Source organism: Nicotiana sylvestris, chromosome 8, assembly GCF_000393655.2.
Source record: "Nicotiana sylvestris chromosome 8, ASM39365v2, whole genome shotgun sequence".
NCBI lineage: Eukaryota > Viridiplantae > Streptophyta > Magnoliopsida > Solanales > Solanaceae > Nicotiana > Nicotiana sylvestris.
Window position 1 is genome coordinate 104,544,292 of NC_091064.1, and position 19,144 is coordinate 104,563,435.

Sequence of the window (19,144 nt, forward strand, 5' to 3'; positions counted from 1 at the left end):
GGCTTGGAACCTCGGAATTCGATTCCGAGCATATGCCTAAGTCCCACATTTTCCTACGGACCCTCCAGAACTATCAAATCATGGGTCCGGTTCCGTTTACCCAAAATATTGATCGAAGTCAAATTAATTCATTTTATAGTCAAAATTTATCATTTTTCACAGATTTTAACATATAAGCTTTCCGGCAACGCGCCCGGACTGTGCACGCAAATTGAGGTGATGTTAAAATAGGTTTTTAAATCCTCGAAATGCAGAATTTCATTTTAAAACAAGTGATGACCTCTTGGATCATCATAGATACACATGATACACAGTTTTCAAATATGTATTGATGAAGCCACTCTTATTTGCAAATTTTTAAAACTATTTGCATAGTTTTCTAGCTGCTACAACTGTTTTCCATTAGTTAGCTTTGTTACTACACAAATATAGGCATGAGTAAGAGCCTATACATAGAGATACATAGGTGATACACAAGCGATACATATATGATACAAATGCGATGCACAAGCGATACATATATGATACAAATATGATACATAGCTGATACAACTTCTTTTTAATCAAACAGATGTATAATATAAACTTGCAATACGATTTTAAATGATAGGTCAAATATTTATTTATATCGAAAATTCAAATGACATTCTACAATGATATAGTTCTTGATATATTGCATTCTTCTAAATCTCTATGATATTCAGTAAAGTAAAATAACAAGTAATTCTAAATTTGACATATTTCATCCTCTCTTTGGATTATTTCTACAAGTTTTCCTATTGCGACCTTCTTCTCCACACTGTCCACATGAAATCGACTTTTTCGTTCCCTTTCAGATATTGGCTTGTACCTCCCCTTCCTTGGCCTTCCTATTGTTTTAGTCACGTTTGGTGGCAAGACTTTTTCATTTAGAACTTCTGCAGGAAGTTCCCATATGCTTTCATCAGGAACCGGATAAATTGGAATTTCATAGGTCTTCAATAGGTACTTCGTGGTGTAGTACACCGAGCAATACTCAGTGTGATCAGTGTATTTGTATTTTAATACTGCCCAAGCATGTGCACATGGCAGCTCATCCAACTGAAACCTTTTACAGCTACAAGTTCGATCTTTTAGGAACACCATTCTCTACTTACCCTTGTCAAGTACTGAATTTAAGTAACTCGTCGAAAAAGTCTACAAAATTTATCAACTATCATTAGTGGTGACAAAGTAGATGCCCACAAAATACATATACTAGAGAGCCTACAAGATTCAAAATAGCTTAATATCATATCAAACCAACCAATATTTCAGGAGTAGGGTAGGCATAAATGCTACATTAAATTGAAAGCCTTTGCTTTTGTGTAGTGGACACTAGTTTAACAGAATTACACAAAGGGTTCAAGATATAATAGATCCGTGAAGTCGACATGATTATATATTCTATGTGCAAGTATATATAGATTCCAGTCATACCTTCATCTGATGTGACAATTCAAGATTGTCCATCAGCATTGTATCATATTTTTTTCCAAGATCAGTGACCGACTCTGTTGTATTCTTTAAGTTTGTAACATTCCATCGTCCGATCAATTTCCTTATGTAGTCAAGCAAAGGCAGTACTGGGAGTTCCTTAGTAGCCTTGAGTGCTGCATTGATCGACTCCGCAATGTTTGAAGTCATCGTCAATGTTCTGTTGACACTGGAATATGCTATGGACCATCTTTCATACCCAATATTCATTAAGTAATCTTTGACCCTCTTATCAATTTTCTCTACCTCTTCCATGTGGTAATCAAACTTTTCAACTGTGTATGCTTTGGCTATAGCAAAGAATATGTCTTTGAGTAGCAAATGGTTTTTTTGTAATTTTTTTTTACATTATTCCATAGATGTCATATGCAGACACAATGAGGTACTTGTGGATACAATGTTGGCGCTACATTTTCAATGCCTTCATGCCTGTCCGAGACTATGCACATTCCCTCCCTTTCCCCAAATGCATCCTTGAATCTCGCAAAAAAACACTCTCAGGAAGCATTATTCTCTGAATCTACTATGGCATATGCGAGTAGTAGGATATTACCTGCTGGATCTTGTGTTGATGCTATCAATAATGTTCCTCTATATGCCGATTTAAGAAAGGTTCCATCTACAACAACAACCGGTTTGCAACACTGCAATCCTTTTATAGACGGATATAGTAAAACGAAAGCATACATGAACAAGTCCTCCTCTATTTTTTTCAAACTTCCTCTGGTTTTCATATAATTCGCTCGGGTTCCCTCTCAGTACTTGAACTGCATATTCTTTCGATCTTCATGCTTGCATATATGTCATCTGAAGACCATATTGCTTGTTCATGTCTCCAATTATGTCATTACGAGTATATATTATTTTGGGTCTTTATACTTGTCTATCAGAAAACTGCCAATGAGTTTTGCAGTAGCTTGACGTTGTGTGTAAGATCTGTCTTTCAGGGGGAATGAGTGCACTTTGCTAAAATTTCTAACCTTGAAAACGTTTGCTTTTTTTAGGATCGAAGATTTAAATACCAATCACAGTTGTTGTTGATGCATATTAGGCAGTACCTATGATAAGGATATAAACTTTTCCATCAATAAACAGAGCGACATGAAATACAATGATAGATAGTGATACATACTGCCATCAACAATACTAGATGAAAAAATACAATGACTATACAGTATTAGACGGTGACAACCACAACTTAAAAGTGTACAGCCACATACTTAAAAGCAACAACTTATTTTCTGCATAATTATGCTTCTAACATCAACTACGATATACATTGGGATATATAATTATACAATAAATATTTTGATATCTGCTTTCACTTGATCTATCCACCTTAAACTGAAATTTTTCCTTTACTGCCAAGTGCCTCATGACTTTGACTATCGTTGCCTTGTCTTTATAAATTTGACCTTCTTCTACATCTATGTGTTGAGGGTCAGTTATTATTGTATTTTCATCAGATTCTGTATCATTCCAGTCTTCTCCATCCCCAAACTCGATCATCTTAATTGTATCGTCATTGTATCTCTCTTCTACAACTGAGCTTTGTGCACATTCTGAGGAAATCACAACAGAATTGGAATTGTAGCAGATCATGTCCATATCCTTTTCACTCGATGTTATACAAAGGGGATACATTGTAAATTTTGAGCTTTTTTCAGCTCAAGATATACACATACACCCATACTATTATGTATCACTATTGGCGGAGAATTGTTTTGGACAGTGTATTTGATTTCAATATCATTCAATGAAGTATCTATCATAAGTTGTTTCGAAATCACGTCTACAAAATCGTCGAAACTTATATTTGGAGTAACTATTACAGCATCTGCGTTATAATCTACAAAGTTGTTGTCAACATTCCATCGACCACCATACTAAATAAAAATTGGTAAATTTGCCATTGAAGTAGCTGAAATTAGGTCAAAACTCACTAATTCCTTGATTGATTTTGATTGCAGTTCGTAGTTCCTTCTACATAGAAATTGCAAAAGTTGTATCTATACAGAAATTGCGAAGGTATATAGTGAAATTGATTGATTTTGAGTGAAATTTGGAGCTCTTTTTGAGAATTTTTTTAGAGAGAATGCCATGATTTACAGAGGTAGAGAATGTCGTGATCTGTTAAATTGATACGCTTGAAAAAATAGGGAAGGAAGGAAGATCTTTAGCGTGATTCTCGGATAGAAGAATCCTTCCTTACGTGCATATCTAATTTTGGGCTACTTTTGGTAAGTGTCTAATTTTCGGCTAGAGGTTGGTAAGTTTGTATTTAAATTGGCTATTTTTGTACTTTTTCCTATATTAAAATCACGAAGGCTCTTAGCGAGATGTCGTTCATCTTTTTTACCCTTTTAAACAAAGACTTTACACTAGACAAAATAGTCATTTGAGTATTTTTCCTATTTTTTAGGAATAATCACTTATGTAGCAATCTCTAATATTTAGGAATTCCTATCTTTTCTTTATACACATTTCACTTATATATATCCTTATGTATTTCAACTAGCTAGGTAGGAAATTATAATAATTACTATAACTTTAAATTGTCTAGGATTCTTCAACAATTTAGTCTCCTTCTTGAAAGATTTGGTTCTATTTTCTTCTTTTTTTTCTTTTTTGAATTTTTACTTATTTTGGAACACAAATTCGTTTCTTCTTGAGGAATGGATAGACAATGCCTCTCAATGACTAGCTAAAGGAGTGACTATAGTAAAATGGCGTATAAAACTAAAATTTCTGCATGAAACAAACGAGGAATGGGACATCTAAAGTTCAAACAGACCATGTCAGCTTTAATGATTCTTCGGGGATGACTGTTGTTGGCTATATGATTAAACTGAATGTTTTTTTTTACTTATCATCCATTTTTTTTCGTTTTGAATCTTTTAGAGCAAAGCATGACAAGTAGGTAAGTTATACTTTTTTATATTTTATTTACCTTTTATTTTAGTTAATTATATCAATGTACCATTACTTCGTATTGGAGAAAATAATTATAATTATAATTAATAATTTATTTTCGATAAAACTAAATTTATGATTTTAGGATTCGATATGAATTTTTTTACTTTGGTATTCCTTTAGTTTAATTTGGTAAGTTACACTCTAAGTTGAGTAAAATTATACTAACAAGTTCCATGAATGAATTGGCTAGAATTTATCAATGTGATTTATACTACTTAAAAGAATTTAAATTCAATGAACATTAGACCTAAGCCAACGTAGAAGGTACAAAAATTCAGAGATTTAGACTTAGATTGTCTTTTATTTGTTTGACGACTTGTTTGTGTTTTCTAGAATAAACTAGAGAATAGCTTTTTCAAGAAAAAGTTTAAATAGAACTCTTAAATCTTCAGAAGTTATGTATTCTCTTTAAAACTAAAAAGGAACCATAATAACTTACGATTTGAAGTGATGAAATTCTAACGTTAAAATAAATTTAAGTTATGAAGATATGTATTGATCCTTCAGAACTTATATAAGGAATGTTTTTTCTTTTATTGACTTTGCTATATTAGATGAATATTTCAGCATTTTTAGGAATATAATTTTTTATTTTATAACGAAAACACTAAATTTTAAAATATGTAATATTTATGCAATATTTTAAAAATACTTTCTCATTGAGACATGATACACGCGCAATGAACTATATTCGCCACTGATCTTAGCGCCCATTATCGTTATTGCAAAGTAAAAATAGCACGGTCTAGTCAGTTTTCGGACTGGTCATTAAAAAATAGCCAGCGTTTACCAAGTCAATAAAAAATAGCCACTATTTTGCTACAACAGAGATCGGTCCAGGATAATATTCTGGAGTTCGGTGCACCTGTGTATGAACTTCCAGCATATTATGCTGGACCGGTATACTTTGCTGGCTCCAGTATAATATACTGGAGACTGGAGCACCGGTGCTTGATAACTAGGGATTTTGATACATTTTATACTCCTTCTTGCTTATGTTTTTGATTAGAAATTTGTACAAGTAGTCTCAAAAGGCTCACAAGTTGTGCTTGATTGCAGGTTTGATCAACAAAGTGACAAGATGTCAAAGATCAGCTCAAAAAGGAGTGAAACTTGCACAAGTACCAAGACAAGACAAAGCTCAGGCAAAACAGGCCAAATGCGACTGCACACCATTCTGTGCGATCCGCACAAGTGAGGTTCAGAGAGGTTGATTTCCAAGCCAACAGGCAATACGGCCGCATGAGATTTAATGCGGTCCGCATTGGAGTCACTACGGCCACACTTGATTTAGTGCGGTCCACAGAACCAAAGATCAGAGAAGTGCCAGTTTGGAGATTGAATCCAATGCGGTCCGCGCTCCATTTCATGCGGACCGCACTAGAAGCCACCGCGGCTGCACTCGATACTGTGCGGTCCGCATTGCCCGAGTTTAGAGAGTTGAATTTTCAAGTTCAGAGCCCTAGTACGGACGCACGTAATTTTGTGCAGTCTGCACTAGCCCCGCAGGGGTATTTTTGTCCAGATTTTACAGCTTAGTATAAATAGCTTTTTTTCCCATTTTTAGGTCATCAGATAGATTTTGTACTGAGTTGCGCTCGTGACTTCTATAGTTTTAGCTATTTTGAGCAATTTTAGCGTCATTTCAACATTGAATCTTCTAGTTTATCTTAGCAATTAATTAATATGAGTTTTTCTTCATCTATTTCTTTATTTTCTTCTTCAATTATAAGTAGCTAGACCCATAAGCTAGGGTTGTGGCTCAACCCTAATGTGGGTAATTGATGGGTTTTGTGTTTTAGGGCTAGATTGACTATGGGTGTTTGATATTTGGGCCAATTTCATGTTTAATTGCTGAATTGGTGGTTGCAAATACTAATTTGTGTTTAGTTGACTTTGGCTCTTCTTGAGAAAGAGAGCTTAAATCTCTGAAATTGATCCAACAAGGAATTGGGGCGTACTCAAGAGATTAATAGCCACAATTAAAGGGTTAAACATAGAGATAGTAATACCCGACTTGAACCTTGATTGCTTGTGATGAGGTTGCATACCCAGTTGGTCTTGAGAAAATTAATTCGGGCAAAATCACTCGAACCACCGAAAGGTGTAGAGTGGGTAAAATCGTGCAACGGTTATATCATACTCCCCAAATATGTGGCCAATTTCATGTTTAATTACTGAATTGGTGGTTGCAAACACTGATTTTTGTTTAGTTGACTTTGGTTCTTCTTGAGAAAGAGAGCCTAAGTCTTTGAAATTGGTCCAACATGTAATTGGGGCTTACTTAAGAGATTGATAGCCCCAATTAAAGGGTTAAACCTAGAGATAGTAGTACCCGATGTGACCCTTGATTGCTTGTGATGAGGTTGCATACCCAATTGGTCTTGAGAAAGTCAATTCGGGCAAAATCACTCGAACCACTGAGAGGTGTAGAGGGGGTAAAATCGTACAATGCTTATATCATACTCCCCAAATATGTCAATAATGCATTAGATCCAAGTATCCGTCAATTGACCACCTAGGCAAAAGTCACTACCCTAGTGCCTTTTAACCATTTGAACAACTCGCAATAGTTTACTCCTAGCTTATTCTAGTTTAATTTAGCATTGTAGGTTGATAAAATTAGAAGTAAAACAAAAACCCAAAAATGTTTAGAAGTGTAATTTTGTAACACATACACAACTCTCAATTAGATAGAAACTCAACTCCAACTTCTAGCTCCCTGTGGAAATCAATCCTGACCTTAATCGGGTAAAAGCTGTTTCGACCCTCTATTGCTACTCAATAGTAGTGCAGGGTTGGCCTCGATCACTTTTTTGGCGCTGTTGTCGGGGAGATAATGGTTTTGGATATCTATCTAACTATTTTTGTGTATTGTTCTTCTTTCCTTCTTTGTTACTAATTTGTTTGTGTCACAACTCAAGTACCAAATGGTAGCGAACAACGCCAATGACCCTCTTGGAAATGTAATTGCTGGGGAGGAGGTAGATGATGTCGGAGATGATGAGGTGCCTCTTGTACCTCAAGGACAACATAAAGGCCGCCAGGCTAATGCTAATGTTAATGACAATATTCCAGACCCTCCTCTGCCACCTCCAAGAGTGGCTCCTAGAGTGCTTCCGAACCAAGGCTATGCAAGTGTTATTGTCCCACCCCGAATCCGAGCGGGCAATTTTCAAATACCCAGTGTGATGTTGACATTACTAGAGCGGCTTGGGTATTTTACGGGCGCTGCAAATCAAAATGCTTAAAACATCTCAAATGGTTCGTGATCATGGGCAGGCTATAGCTGAGTTGAAAACTACAGTTACTCATTTGCACAAGGAGTTACATGATCATGGGCAGGCTATAGCTGAGTTGACAACTACGATGAACCAACTAGCAAAGGCACAGTTGCAACAAGTTCAAAATCCTCGCAAAGTGAATGCCATGGAGGGTGTCAACATGCTAGTCAACAAAAGAAGACAATGAGGGCAACAAAACAAAGGGAATTCTGAGCAATTTGATAATGACTGTGTTGGATTTCAAAGTGATGGTTATGATGAACAAAACAAAGAGGTACAATATGTGAATAATTATCAAGGCCAAAGGGGCAACTCTTCTAATCAACAACAATGGCGACCCCAAGGCAATTGGGGAATTCAACAACAAGGCAATGGTAATTAGGGGAACAATAACCAAAACAACAACTGGAGCAATCAGAATAACAATCAAAACAACCAAGGGAATTGGAATGGTAATAACAACAATTGGGTGGTAATAACAATCAAGGTGGATGGAACAATGGAAACCAAGGAAACCGGGGGCAAGGCTTTCAAAGGACCCCAATGTACCAACAACCGAACAATCCACCCCTATTTCCATCTCAAGGTCCTAGTTCTTCTAGCAATGATATGGGTAGAATTGAAATGATATTCGAACAGATGATGAAGAAGAATGTGGATTCTGATGCACAGTTGGCTTCCCACAATACCTCAATCAAAAATCTGGAGGTTTAGTTAGGACAAATCTCTCAATCCTTGAATACACACCCTAAGGGTGCTCTACCAAGTGATATGGTAGTGAACCCGAAGGGTGGGAACAATCATGTTATGGTGGTAACAACAAGAAGTGGGAGAGGCGTCGATGTGCATGCCTCCAAACAAGAACAAATTTTGAGTGATGATGTTGAGTTGCAAGAAGATGAAGTTCCTTTGGTGGTTGAAAATGTGATTGATGAAAATGTGAATGAAGAAGTGAGGATTGATATTCAAGATGTCGAGGTGAAAACTCAAAATGATGTGAACCCGTCGAGGGAACACATAATAGACATGCCAGAGTTGGTTGTGCCTAAAGCCAAGGCTCCATTGCCAAGGTCACCTCCACCTCATCCTCAAAGGCTTGCAAAGTAGAAAAATGAGAATCGGTTTAAAAAGGTCATTGACATAATGAAGAGCTTATCCATCAATGTGCCTTTGGTGGAGGCTCTTGAACAAATGTTGGGCTATGCTAAATTCATGAAGGACTTGGTAACAAAGAAGCGTTCTATTGATTGTGAAACTATAAAGATGACTCACCAAGTTAGTGCTATAGTTCATTCAATGGCCCCGAAGCTTGAAGATCCTGGTGTTTTCACCATTCCTTGTACCAATGGGAGTGCGGATTTTGCTAAGGCTTTATGTGATTTGGGGGCTAGTATCAACTTGATTCCCTACTCAGTTTTCAAAACCTTGGGTATTGGGAAACCTAGGCCGACTTCTATGAGATTACAAATGGTGGATAGATCGATGAAAAGACCATTGGGTATTATTGATGATGTGCTTGTCCGGGTGGACAAATTTATCTTGCTAGTTGACTTTGTGATCTTGGACTGCGAGGTGGACTATGAAGTTTCTATCATATGAAGACATTTCCTTGCCACAGGGAAGGCCTTAGTTGATATGGAAGCAATGGAACTCACCTTCCGTGTGGATGACGAAAAGGTGGTCTTTCATGTGTGCAAATCAATAAAGCAGCCCAACAGTACCGAGGTGTGCTCTTTTGTGGACCTCATCACAATAGTGATAATTGATGACACCAGTGCAATGATCAATGTGGAGGACCCATTGGAGGCCGTATTATTGAATCTTGATGTCAATGAGGATGCAAGCCGAGTGGAGTGCGTGAATGCTTTACATGGAATGGGCTCTTACTCTTGTGAGCTTAGGAAATTATTTTTGGACCTCGAGAATAGAAAGACTCCACCAACAAAACCTTCAATTGAGGAGCCTCAGGTGTTGGAGTTGAAACCACTGCCTCCACACCTCAGGTATGAGTTCTTAGGCTCAAATTCTACTTTGCCAGTTATTCTTTCTTCTTGCCTTACTAACATGCAGGTTGATGCCACATTGGCGGTGCTTTAAAAGTAAAAAAAGTCAATTGGATGGACTTTAGCTGATATTCGGGGGATAAGCCCCGCATTCTATATGCACAAGATTATTTTGGAAGATGATGCAAAGCCCTCCTTGGAGCATCAACGGAGGTTGAATGAGGCGATGCAAGAAGTGGTGAAAAAGGAGGTGATCAAGTGGTTGGATTCCGGGGTTGTGTACCCCATCTCTGATAGTTCTTAGAATTCACTGGTTCAATGTTTACCGAAGAAGGGTGGAATGAAAGTGGTTACAAATTCACAAAATGAGTTGATTCCTACAACAACCATCACCGGTTGGAGGGTATGCATGGACTACCGCAAGTTGAATAAAGTGGCCCGCAAGGATCACTTTCCTTTGCCTTTTCTTGATCAGATGTTAGATCTACTTGCTGGGCGTGACTTCTACTGCTTCTTGGATGGGTACTCTGGGTACAACCAAATCTTGATTTCTCCGGAAGATCAGGAGAAGACCACATTCACTTGTCCATATGGCCCCTTTGCCTTTTCTAGGATGCCTTTTGGATTGTTTAATGCACCGGCTACATTTCAGCGGTGTATGATGGACATTTTCACCGATATGGTGGAAGACATTTTGGAGGTGCTCATGAACGACTTTAGTGTTGTGGGGGATTCATTTGATGAGTTCTTGAAATATATTGATAGGGGCTTGGCCCGTTGTGAAGAAACCAATCTTGTTCTCAATAGGGAGAAATGTCACTTTATGGTGGAAGAGGGGATAGTTCTTGGGCATAAAATTTCAAAGCATGGTATTGAGGTAGACAAATCAATAATTGATGTGATTTCAAGGCTCCCTCCTCCTACATCTATCAAGGGAGATTGAAGTTTTCTTGCGCATGCGGGGTTCTTCCGGAGATTTATCAAAGACTTTTCAAAGGTAGTGAATCCCTTGTGAAAGTTGTTGGAAAAAGATGCTAAGTTTGTGTTTGATGAAAAATGTATGCAAGCCTTTGAACTTCTCAAGCATAAGTTGACCACCACTCCTATCATTACCGCACCTAATTGGAGCTTTCCCTTTGAGCTCATGTGTGATGCGAGCAATGTTGCGATTGGGGCGGTTTTGGGTCAAAGAGTGAACAAAATGTTTTATCCAGTGTACTATGCGAGCAAGACAATGAATGATGCTCAAGTGAACTACACGGTGACCGAGAAAGAACTTTTGGCTATTATGTTCGCTATGGAAAAATTTTGTCTGTATCTTATGGGTGCTAAGGTTATTATTCATACCAACCATGCCACACTCCGGTACTTGATGACGAAGAAGGATTCAAAAGCTAGACTGATGCGATGGGTCTTGTTACTTCAAGAGTTTGATTTGGAGATTGTGGACCGAAAGGGTAGTGAGAATCAAGTGGCGGACCACTTGTCTCGCTTGGAGGAGGAGGGGAGGCCTTGTGACGACCTAGAGATCAATGATTCATTTCTCGACTAACAACTCCTTTCGGTGTCGATGAATGATATGCCATGGTTTGCTGATGTCGCTAATTTCTTTGTGACTGGTATAATCCCGTGTGAGCTCTCTTCTAACCAAAAAAAGAAGCTCAAGCGAGATAGTTTGGATTTATATTGGGATGAGACGTACTTGTTCAAGATTTGCACGGATGCTGTGATCAGAAGGTGTGTCTCGGAGGATGAGCAATTGAGTATCTTGGAGGCTTGTCATTCCTCTCCCTATGGTGGCCATCATGGCGGGGCCAGGACGGCTTCCAAAGTTCTTAGTTGTGGGTTTTATTGGCCAACTTTGTTCAAAGATGAGGGTGATTTTGTGAAGAGATGCGATGAATGCCAAAGCGCAGGTGGAATTTCGAAGAAAGATGAGATGCCTCTCAATACCATCCTTGAGGTTGACATTTTTGATGTATGGGGCATTGATTTTATGGGCCCGTTTGTTAGCTCGCGTGGGAACACATACATTCTTGTGGCAGTGGACTATGTTTCAAAGTGGGTTGAATCCATGGCTTTGCCCAACAATGAGGCCCAGAGTGTTGTTGCATTTCTCAAGAAGAGCATTTGTACAAGGTTTGGTACTCCTCGTGCAATCATAAGTGATAGGGGGTCTCATTTTTGCAATAGAGCTTTCGACACTTTGCTTGCAAAGTATAGTGTCAATCACAAAGTTTCTACTCCCTATCATCCTCAAGCAAGTGGTCAAGTTGAAGTCTCCAACAGGGAAATCAAAAGCATATTGTCAAAGACGGTCAATGCAAACAGGACCGAATAGTCAAAGAAGTTGGATGACGCTCTATGGGCTTATAGGACTGCTTACAAGACTCCGATTGGTATGTCTCCGTATCGGTTGGTGTTTGGGAAAGCTTGCCATCTACCGGTCGAGTTAGAGCACAAGGCCATGTGGGCTTTGAGGAAGCTAAATCTTGAATGGGATGTTGCAGCCAATCTTCATGTGGAGCAGCTCAATGAACTTAATGAATTCAGATTCCATGCCTACTCCAGTTCGTGCTTGTACAAGGACAAGATGAAGTACCTTCATGATAAATATGCTCGTAGCAAGGAGTTCCAAGTAGGTGATTTGGTTCTCTTGTTCAACTCTCGGTTACGTCTGTTTCTAAGAAAGCTTAAGTCAAAATGGAGTGGTCCTTTTGAAGTGGTGTGTGTGACCCCGTTTAGTGCACTTGATTTAAAGAACAAAAATGGGGAGGTTTTCAGAGTGAATAGGCATAGGGTCAAGCACTACTTGGGAAAAATTGATGACAGCCACGTGGTGGATCTTCTTCATCTCAAATGATATAATGGTAACCTGCATCATATCGCGACGTTAAATCAGACGCTTCTTGGGAGGCAACCCATATGTTTTTCTTCTTGTTTTTATTTGATTTTCATTGTAGTATAGGATTTATTTTTGGAATAACTGGTTGTGAGATGCTATAGGATTATGTTGATGCAGTGCAGGACATAGTGGAAAAAGTGTTTAGGTCTCTGAAGTTTTCAATGCGGACGCACTATATTTACTGCGGACTGCACTGATGAAGGACGAAAAGTCCAGCTCTCTGAAGTTTGCCACCGCGGCTGCATTACATTTTGTGCGGTCCGCGGTGGACCACTGCGGCCGCACGGCATTTTGTGCGGTCCGCATTGGGTTGGTAAGCTGGGCCCCAGGTCCTTTTTCTATAAATAGGGTCTGAGGTCCTCCGTTCACACTTTTCGACCCTTTGCTCTCAAAACTCATAAAAGCACTGTTCATCTTTCCTTTTGCTCGTAATTAACTGCTTGGACTTGTTTACCTTTAGTTCATCTCACATCTGGTACCATTAACTTCTTTTTAATTGTTTAATTTTGTTAATTTCTCTTAATTTTTGTTTTTTTTGCTTCCCTTCTGTTCTTCCTGTACTTCTTTTGATTTGGTAAAATTAGGTTAGTTAATTTCTTGATTAAAGTAGAATTGGTAGTTAGAAACACTGGGCAAACACATAGGAACCTTTCTTAGGTGTAAAAGTGGACTTAAAATCAAAATAAATTGAACCCTAAGTTAGTATTGCTTTTGGGCACTCAGTGCAGACCGCGGTCGATTCTGTGTGGTCTGCGGTGCCTTAGTGCGGTCCGCAATGGCATTTTGTGCGGACCGCATTGATGAGTGTCTGTAATCTGATCTTTGGGGACTACGGCTGCATTACATTTTGTGCGGTCCACATTGGTCCCTGCGCAGCCGCACTACATTTTGTGCGGTCCGCATTGCCTGGATACAGAGAGTGGGTAGTCTGAACCCCACCTCTGTGCGAACCGCATTTCCATTTTGTGCGGTCCGCATTGACCTCTGTGCGACCGCACTCCATTTTGTGTGGTCCCTACTGTGTAATTTCTGCAACTATCTGCAACTCTAATCTTACTTACTTCTACTGATACCAACAAGCCTAATGGATGTTGTTTACAGACAATGGTGAAATAAAGAGGCAAGGGCTCTAAACAACCAGGCAGAGGAGAATCCTCCCGGGGGGGAAATAGAAAATGATAAGATTGACTGCTCAAGCCCGGCAAAACATTAAAAACATGAGGAAGATGATTAAAGATGCTGATAGGGACATTGACCAGTTTGGGAGCAAATACGAGCCCTCCCGGGATATATCTTCAGACTCAATCCCAGAGTACATCCCTGACTGGCCGAAGAGAAATAGACTAAGGACACTCCTCCACCTTCCCCCGCTGCCCAAGCGTCAGTAAATGTATCTTCTGAGTCGTCTAAGGGCTCAACTGAAGGCAGTGGGGATGAATACTCCACCTCTCCCATAGCTTCATAATCCGGAGAGGGTGCAGTAGGAGAAGAAAAGGTAGTAGAAGAAGGGGTGAGCCCTAGGTTAGAGGGTTAGAATGAACTAGAAACTTGGAGGTGTGGAAAGACCGCTTTATGAGCGAGGTGGCCTACCATAAATTCAGAGAATAGTGGCCTGTAAGGAAATTATTTTCAGAGAGAAGTTTTGTAGATAGCGACCTTTTGCCTCACAACCCCAATGTGAGAAGGCAGTTTAGAGAGAGAGTGGGTTGGGAGTATTTCTTAAACAACTGTGAGGATGCAAACGAGCACCTTGTCAAGGAATTTTACACCAATGTTGCCCACATCAAGAAGGGCACCAAAGTGACCAAGGTGCACAATTTGAAAGTGTTGTTCGATGGGAAAACCATAAATGACTACTTGGGCTTTGATGAGGATGATGAGTCGATGTATTTGGCGAAGATGGAATTAGGTGAGGAGGTTCATCCCTGGTTGGCACAATATCTGGCAATCCCAGGTACCACCCCAGATTGGTTGAATGCGGGCGTAAAGATTTTGAGAAGAAGTTTGAACTTCGAGGCCAAGGGGTGAGAAACATTTATATGCAGCAGATTGGACCCCACTACTCATGACAACTCCCTCCCTCTTCACCGGGCAGTTTTGGTGGCATCGATCATGACGGGGTACCCGATTAATGTCGGGAAGGTAATGTCTTGGGTAATTACACAGGTAGTCAGTGAGGGTGACAGAAACTACCCTTTCCCCAGCTTCTTGACCATGTACTTCAGGGACCTCAAAGTTGAAAAGAGACCGTTTGATATCAAAGTGAAAGCAAAGGCCCCATTCTCATGGTACAACATGCAGGGGGATGACAACCCAAAAGGCAAGAACTTCAAGGGAACAGCTACTGCTCCACCTGGCCAGTCTTAAGAGCCAGTTGTGGTAGTGGCTCCTACTCAGCCTGCCTCCTCCTCTGCGGACATTCCCCCTGGTGCATCCACTTCAGCAGATCCAGATATACCCTCTTCCCGAGCCCACCCGGTAACTGCACACCGACTGAGCTAGGCCCTTCTCAGCATCAACAACTTGATGCAGACAGCTTCTTCTAAGTTGTCCGTCCTCACTAGTACAGTAGCAGCTCAGTCGGCACCTCTACCTCCACAGGTCATACAGTCTATTGAGGACGCCCTCAAAGATATTCTGGACAACTAAAAGAAAATCCTTAACACTCAGAAAGTTCTTACGGAAGTTGTGGAGTCTAATGGAATAGCTCTCAAGGAGCTTGCAAGGGAGCCCAAGAAGATGAGAAAGACGCGGGCTTCCAAGGAGTCCGCAAAGGAGTTGAGGGTTGAGGTTGATAGGATGAAGGCAGATCATCTGCCTTTGGACTTATTGCTACAGGACCTGGTGCCAGCAGCTCACACCCAGCCAGAGCAGTCCCTGAGGCCTCCCAGGAGAAAGAGGATGATTCCCCGAGAAGATGATGTAGTCATCCAGTTGGCAGACCCACTGGAGACCTCCTTCAGTCAGCCACAGGATGCAGCCTAGGAGCCTGTCCAGGCTCAGGTCCCAACAGCAGAGCAGTAGACCATAGGGCACCAGTCTGAGGTTCCCGAGCATACTGAGGACCTAGGGACCACACAGGATCCCATGCAGACAGACGGGCCATAGGGAGTCTCTATATCCTTTTCCATTTTTATTTTTGGTGCTTATTTGGTTTAGATGGCATTGAGGACAATGCCAGCTTTAATTTGAGGGGGTAGGCCCTACATTGATTCATTGGATGATTGTATATATTTGACAGTTTTTATGCTTTCTTTATTTTTCATCTTTGGTATGTATATAATTTTAGCACTTCTTTATATTTTTCGTACTTTTTACTTTGGACCTGTATATAAAGTTTATGTTACATTGTATATATTCATCCCCTCTATTGTATATTCGATTAAATCCCCTCTTGTAAATCTTCATTTTATTTTTCCTTTCTGTAGCTCCTTATTTATGTTCGTAGCTTCTTGTTTTGAACATTTGCAATAAGCTTTTGGTTTTCTTAATGTCACGGTTCTTTCCAAAGGTGGAGTTTGTGTGAACTGGGTGGCTCTTCCCAATGATGGATGGTGTGATAACCTTCTTAAGGGTTTGAGTCTGTCTTTCTTTTCGCTTTTAGTAGTTAGTAGTTAAGGGTGCCTCAAGCAAAGCTTCACTTGGGCCTAACACATTTGCCTTTGATCTCATGGTCAAAAATAAATTATTGTGTTTAGGATGGTGAAAGTCGTGACCTTGAGACTCGTGTGTTGACCAATAATCATCAAGTGGTTTTCGGGACCATTGTGCGATCAAATCTTATCTAAGGTCGTTGTGGGCCCCCGATTCTGTGTCTTTAGCAATCCCATAGCTTGTGTGGTGAGAAATTGCATTGCAAGCCCAAGTCCCGAGCCATTGGTCTAGAACTTGCCCTGAATGTTTGCTAAGGCGAAATCTTAAGTGAATTTTGACTTGAGACATGATTATAGGCTCTCCTTGGTCCAAATGATAGCTTGAACACTTCCATAACCTACCAATGATAAGATCTCTAGTCAATCCTTTTGAGCCTTAGACCTTTTTCCTTCAAGAATCATGATACAAGCCTTTACCCGTTCTAAAAGATACCCTCTCTTGGCACCTGATCTTTCCTTTAGCACTTGGCAAAAGTATAAGTTTGGGGGGAGAGACGAGGATTGCAACAAAATGGTAAAAATATGCAAAAATGAAAAAAAGGAAAGGCAATGAAAAAGAAAGAAAAGCAAAAAGACAAAAAGAATGTTCAATGTGTAAGAGAATGAAAAGGGATTCAAGAAAAGCAAAGAATGAAAAGGTGTGGAAAGTTGAGAAAGGAGAAAAGATTTGAAATGTATAAGAAAGAGTGACAATGTATCTCTCTAACCCCTTAGAAAGAAGTGAAAAGACTCAAAAAGTTAAGTGAATGTGTGCCAAAATAAAACAAAAGAAGTGCTTAAGGGAAGATGGAACCTACTTAGACCAAACATTGCCTACCCGGAACCAAAAGCCTTCACTATGTCTCCACAAAAGCCCTATATGATCTCTAGTTGAATGAAACTTACATTAGTTGTGACTCACATAAGGGGAAAGCATATGGTTCTTAGAGCCGGACTTGTGACTTTTCCTTGAGAGAGATGAGTGATTTTACATTAACCCCGTTCTGAGTGCTACTATTCTAAAGGTGAGGTTTGCTTAGAGAGAGTTGAGGATGTGTGAGTTTGGGTTCCACAATGACCAAAGTAATAGAAAACGTTCTTTGATGTGTTGAGTCAACTCTTGATGCTCTTGTGTCGCACTTAATCCATGGTGTTTCAAAGAGTAAATGTTGTTAATGATTCATTTGTATTGAGGGCAATTGTTAGTCCCAATTGATGCTAGATGAGGGCACTTTAGGACAGCTGAATTTTCTTGGAATTTTCCTTAAGGGGTGGGTCTTATTTTGTTTGCTTGAGAACAAGCAAAAGGTTAAGTGTTGGGGAGTTGATAACTAGGGATTTTGATATATTTTATACCCCTTCTTGCTTATGTTTTGATTAGAAATTTGTACAAAGTAGTCCCAAAAGGCTCACAAGTTGTGCTTGATTGCAGGTTTGGTCAACAAAGTGACAAAATGTCAAAGATCAGCTAAAAAAGGGAGTGAAACTTGCACAAGTACCAAGATAAGACAAAGCTCAGGCAAAACAGGCCCAATACGGCCGCACACCATTCTGTGCGGTCCGCACAAGTGAGGTTCTGAGAGGTTGATTTCCAGGCCAACAGGCAATGCGGCCGCATGAGATTTAATGTGGTCCATATTGGAGTCACTGCGGTCGCACTCGATTTAGTGCGGTCCGCAGAACCAAGGATCAGAGAAGAGCCATTTGAGAGATTGAAGCCAATGCGGTCCGCGCTCCATTTCATGCGGACCGCACTAGAAGCCACCATGGCGCACTCGATTCTATGCGGTCCGCATTGCCCGAGTTCAGAGAGTTGGATTTTCAAGTTCAGAGCCCTAGTGCGGCCGCACGTGATTTTGTGCGGTCCGCACTAGCCCCACCGAAGTATTTTTGTCCAGATTTTTTCAGCTTAGTATAAATAGCTTATTTTCCCATTTTTAGGTCATCAGATAGATTTTGTACTGAGTTGTGCTTGTGACTTTGATAGTTTTAGCTATTTTGAGAAATTTTAGCTTCATTTCAACATTGAATCTTCTAGTTTATCTTAGCAATTAATTAATATGAGTTTTTCTTCATCTATTTCTCTATTTTCTTCTTCAATTATGAGTATTTAGACCCATAAGCTAGGGTTGTGGCTCAACCCTAATGTGGGTAATTGATAGGTCTTGTGTTTTAGGGCTAGATTGACTATGGGTGTTTGATATTTGGGCCAATTTCATGTTTAATTGCTGAATTGGTGGTTGCAAACACTAATTCATGTTTAGTTGACTTTGGCTCTTCTTGAGAAAGAGAGCCTAAGTCTCTAAAATTGGTCCAACAAGGAATTGGGGTGTACTCAAGAGATTGATAGCCGCAATTAAAGAGTTAAACCTAGAGATAGTAATACCTGACTTGAACCTTGATTGCTTGTGATGAGGTTGCATACCCAATTGGTCTTGAGAAAGTCAATTCAGGCAAAATCACTCGAACCTCCGAGAGGTTTAGAGTGGGTAAAATCGTGCAACGGTTATATCATACTCCCCAAATATGTCAATCATGCCTTAGATTCAAGTATTCGTCAATTGACCACCTAGGCGAAAGTCACTAACCTAGTGCCTTTTAACCATTTGAACAACTCGCAATAGTTTACTCTTAGCTTATTCTAGTTTAATTTAGCATTGTAGTTTGATAAAATTAGAAGTAAAACAAAAACCCAAAATATTTAGAAGTGTAATTTGGAACACATACACAACTCTCAATTAGATAGAAACTCAACTCCAACTTCTAGCTCCCTGTGAAAATCGATCCCGACCTTTATCAGGTAAAAGCTGCTTTGACCCTCTCTCGCTA